The following is a 5,602-nucleotide window of genomic DNA, read 5'->3' on the forward strand; positions in this document are numbered from 1 at the left end:
TATTTTTTTCTTTTTTTGGGGTAAGATTTTATTGATTTGTTTGTTTATGAGAATGAATGGGGAGCAGAGGCAGAGGGAGAAGCAGACTCCCTGCTGAGCAGGAAGTCTGACATAGGGCATTATCCCAGGATTATTTATGACCTGAGCCCAATGCAGATGCTTAACCGACTGAGCCACCCAGGCGCCTCTTTATTTTTCCTTTATTGATTATCTGCCTTTCTGAGGCAGCGTTCTACCTGGGTTTTCATAACTCCACACTAAGGTATTCTTCCACTAGTGTGGCCTGTTTTGAGGTAATTCCTATACATTCTGGCTATGCTGCTAAATGATGCTATGATCTTGGACTCTTTTTTTTTTTTAACCTCTCTGAGCCTTGGTTTCCTCTGTGCTAATGTGGATAATATACCCTCTCTTGCAGATGTGTGGAGGGCCATGGCTGACTTGGATGCAGTTGGAGTCATCTCATGGCACATGGAATACACAATTTATCTTGCTTCCTGTCTTGATAACGACATCTTGGTTTTCATGCTGTCTTAGAACAAGTAGAACTTGACTTACATGTAAGTTGTGAATTCACGTACTTTTGACAGAGGTGTTATTTTAGTTTAGTTTAGTTTAGTTTAAAGCAGGCTCCACACCCAGTGCAGAGCCCAGTGTGGAACTCAAACTCACCACCGTGAGATCAAGATCCGAGCTGAGATCAAGAGTTGGCCGCTCAACCAGCCTAGTCACCCAGGCATCCCTTCTGTTTATCATTTTTCAAAAAATGTGACAAGTAACACTTTCTCTGCTTGGACCTGTCCTCACACCTGCTATGCTGGTCTGGGGGTCAGACGTGTAGCTGGTGTGGTGCTGGTGATGTTGAGCAAGACAGTTGTTAAGTCTTTTTACCCTAATTGCTGTTGTCCTATTATTTCCTTTTATTTTTTAAAGATTTTATTTTATATCGTGGTGATATATGCTAAAACTGTTGCTTCTGGTCCTGCCTTAAAACTTGAATATGTAGGGCATTTTTTAAGGATTCATCCCTGGAGATACAGTATTTGTTTTTCTCTGACTTAGTTTGCTTAGCACAATACCCTCTAGGTACATCCATACTGTTGTAAATATCAGGATCTCATCCTTTTTGATGGCCGAGTAATATACCATTGTGTGTATGTATCACTTTGTCTTCTGTTGCTGGACACTTGGGCTGCTTCCATATCTCGGCTATGGAAAAAAAAATGCTGCAGTAGGCTTAGGGGTGCCTCTGTGCTTTCAGAATGTTGAGTCTGATGTGTCAACTGCCACAACAGTCGTGGCAACTCAGGAAGGGAGCCAGGTGCAGGAGGTAAGAGGAGGAGTGCAGCTTTAGGCAATCTGAGTTGAGGTGTCTGTTGGACGTGCAGGTGTAGGTTCTGGGTTGGACAGTCAAAATGTAGGAATGGGTGCTTGGGGGAAGAGAGATGCAATCATGCTGTTGCCAAGGGATATATTCCTTGTAGAGAGAGTGACAGTTAAGGATTTAGGGTAATTCCTTCTTTTCTTGGGCAGATAAAGGGGAAGAATAAAGGAGTAGTGGATGGAAGGGGAGGGATGTGGCTTTGATGCCAGGAAGGCATTTTTGCACAGATGTCTAGAGAAGAGAGATTTCAAGGAATGAAATGTCAGCAATGTTCGATGATGTGAAAAGTTGCAAAGCAGCTTGATTAGGGGGTGGGGGTAGATCGAGGAGGTTGTCACTGAGTACTGAAAGAAAATGGGAGGTGAGTAGTGGAGTCCTAAGCCAGACATAGAGATAGAGTGACTGGGCGTGAGACCATGGAGGTCACACACAAGAATAGCCTTTTAGAAAGTTTGATGGTAAAGACACAGACGATCATAACTCCAGACATAGCTTGGACAAGGGTGGGTTTTAGAGGCTGTGTTTACCTATTTGCAGGTTGACTGAAGGGAGATGACAGATGGTGCATGCTGCTGGATGTTGTGGGTTGAGATGGGATCAGGTATACAGAAAAGCACACAGAGAGGAGTGTATGGATGCCCTGACTGCTTCTGTAGAACACAAGGACAACATTAGGCATGGAGGGAATGGAACGTGGCTCAAGGAGATGTGCAGTCTCAGATACAGACCACATGGCTCAGAGTCTTACAGGGCTCTCCTTGCCTCCGCGTGGCCCTTCTCACAGGGTTTAAGTTTTGAAGAGTCCTTTTGTTTCTCTGGGTTTGGGGTGTGACTGGAGAGACATAGCAGAGAGCAAGGGCTGAGGAAAGACCAAGAGGGCAGGAACTCACAGAGGGGAGTCTACTACCCTCTCTGCCTTTTCTGGTATGGGCTCTCTCCTGATCTGGATGGACGGATGACCTGCCATTACTTCTTTTAAAAATGCATTTGGCTTTACCCTGCCAGAAAGTAACACATGTTTATTGAAGAATAGTGGGAAACCCCAGAGAAACTGAAGGAAGAAAATAAGCACTCAGCTGAAGACAACCATTCAAAAGTTCTGGCACCTTTTCCTCCCAACTTTCACTGAAGTTGAACAGATAAATGTATATATATGAAGTGATTTCTGGGAAAGACCAAAAAAAAAAAAAAAGATACCAACAACAAGAAAACAAAAAAGAGAACAAAGCAGAAGAAAACGGTGTTCATTTTCTTCCTGAGGCTGCCCTTCCTCGATACTGCTACTTGGTTTTACTACCTGCTTTTCTCCCTGGGCTTTCTTGACAAAACATGGTTCCACTACTTTTACCTTCTTCAAAGTGTTTGACAGAGTCGTTTGCTTTCAACATGGAGTTTGAGCAAAATGGACTATTGTTTTAAAATATTCTATCATGTGTGCTGTAATATCTCATCCTGGACATGATACAAATGCTATGATAAAAAGAAGAGATGCTTTTAAAGTGATCACCAGAGTTGTGAAATTCATTGGCATGATCCTTCTTTTTTTTTTTTAAAAGATTTTATTTATTTATTTGACAGACAGAGATCACAAGTAGGCAGAGAGGCAGGCAGAGAGAGGAGAAAGCAGGCTCCCTGCAGAGCAGAAAGCCCGATGCGGGGCTCGATCCCAGGACCCTGGGATCATGACCTGAGCTGAGGGCAGAGGCTTAACCCACTGAGCCACCCAGGTGCCCCGACATGATCCTTCTTTTGAGGGTCATAATTCGTTTAATTTTTTTCTGCTCCAGCTTAACCTTCGCAGTCTTCAGTTGTTATGTGCATTAGACACAGTATTAGCAGTAGTGGCAGTAAAAATACTCCTGTCACCCTTTACAGGTACCATTTTACTAGCATCTCCTTACCACTGTAGCAGCTTTAAACCCTGTTTCCACCCTGTTCATTCCTTTAAATGCCTTTTCCTTAAAACCTTTTCTTAGTTTTTGGTGTTCTATAGCTTTACCACAAAATGTTTAATTGAAGATTTCTCATCTTGCTTGGTATCTGTGCATTTCCTGTATTTCTGGATTTATCATTTCTGTAATATCCTCAGCTGTTTTCTTCTGAAATTTTGACTCTGTCCTTCTGCTGTATTTCCCAGGATTCTTATTTAAACCTCCTGTCTGTTGTTCGTGTCTCTCAAGCTGGCGTTCATCCTCTTCTCCTGCCTCCTTGTGTTGCATTCTGGGGAATGTCTTCACTTCTTGGTGCAGTGTTGTGAAGTCCTTCATTCGGGGCTCATCTACTGCCCCACCATTCTGGTGTGTTTTCTGTTGTGTTTTACGTCTCAGTGATTTTTGGTCCCTGTTTAACTTCCTTCAGTTCCATGTTCACACTTGGCCTGTTGCTTTTGATAGGCTCTTGATCCTTCTTCATTTTTAAACCTCTTTTGTGTTCTTAAACAATTAACATGTAACATTTTATATTCTGTATCTGATCATTCCAGTGTCTAAAGTCTTCATTTTCCCTCAGTCTTCTGTCTCTCACAGTGGCCTCATTTCTTGCATGCTTTGTGAAGGGATTTTGAGACCAGTATTATTGGAACATAGATGTAATCTCTTTTAATTCTGTTTTTTGGTGGGTTTTTTTTGTTTGTTTGTTTGTTTGTCTGTCTGTTTTTTCCTGGAGGGTTTGTCTTTCCTTTGCCAGGAGGCTGGGAGTGTTCTTGGTTGGGATCACTTTGTTTCCATTTGAGGGTCCTGGTTTATTAAGGAAATCTCAGGTTCAGTTTCCCCAACTTACCATGTGGTGGGAACGGGGTCTGGAGGGCACAGGCCTGTAGAGATCCTGCAGTGAAAATGGAATTTGTTCTCTGGCACCCTGATTTGTTTCTCTTGAGCTTGTTGCTTACAGATCAGGTTTTGGCTCACTTGTTTCTGCCACCTCCCTCTACCTGCTTCCTTTCCTACCATTTTCTAAGTCCTTTGCTAGTTTTTCGATGTCTTCTAAAGCCCAGAAATGTTTTGTGAATTCCATTTGCCATCACTAATTGCAAGTCTCATCCTGCAGCAGGAAGGCCAGAGCCAGACACTGTAATGCTCTGCCTCCCACAGAGGAGATTTTAATACCCTCTCCTCGTGTTCAGAAATTCTAGATTGGAGATGGAGTTATGGATACATTACCATCTACAGAGGATTAGTTGCCTATATAATAGAACAAGTATGCATTATTCTAATCTTCCTAAAACTTCCATTTTGCATAATAAATATGAATGAATAAGGAACCCGCATTACTTTAGTTTATGCAGATGTTCTCTTTCTGTCTCTGGCTTTAGATGGTAGGTTGTCATTTGTATGGTTCATTCTGAAAATTGGGTAACTTCATTCTTATTTTCTACATGTTGGTGCCATATAAAGTGATGATTTATGGAGATTCAGAGGTAAATATTTATCAACATCTAAATAATTGGGGAAGGCTTTCTTTACAAAAGGTAGAATTATTAAGATCTGTTTAATCACAGAAGGGATATCCTGTAAAGCTAGCCCCCCCAAAAAAAGTGGATCAGAAGAAAGCAGAGAGAGGAGAGAATTTGGAAGGAGCACGTGGAGGGACACCTACTGCCTATCCCTGTAAGTCAGGGGCAATCCGGAAGGGAAACCTTGTTAAAGGAGGCAGTAGTGTTTAGATGTAATGAGCTACTGGAAACCTCACAGTGTTCTGGTGAAGCAAGTGGTGTGCAATCAAGTCCGCAGCCCAGTTGAAGTTGTGGCTTCAGGCAGCAAGCGAGCAGGCCTTTCTGTCTGACTTTATCTCCAGTGGGAGCGACTTGTCCTCCTTGAAGTCAGCCTCCAGACATCTTTTCCTGTCGCTACACATCTGTGCATCACTGAGAATTTCTGCGGTTGCTGCTTCATGGAGATGTTTGTCAGTTTTGGGTTTTGTTTGTTTTGTTTTGTTTTTTACTGAGGTTCACTTGCTAACTTTTCTCTTCTCTTAAAAAAAAATATATTTAATCTAGGGGTGCCTGGGTGGCTCAGTGGGTTAAAGCCTCTGCCTTCGGCTCAGCTTGAAGGCATGATCCCAGGGTCCTGGGATTGAGCCCCACATCAGGCTCTCTGTTCAGCAGGGAGCCTGCTTCCCTTCCTCTCTCTCTGCCTGCCTTTCTGCCTATTTGTGATCTCTGTCTGCCAAATAAATAAATAAAATCTTTAAAAAATATATGTGTTTAATCTAGGGGCACCT

Source organism: Mustela nivalis (genome assembly GCF_964662115.1).
Source record: "Mustela nivalis genome assembly, contig: HAP1_SCAFFOLD_679, whole genome shotgun sequence".
Taxonomy (NCBI): domain Eukaryota; kingdom Metazoa; phylum Chordata; class Mammalia; order Carnivora; family Mustelidae; genus Mustela; species Mustela nivalis.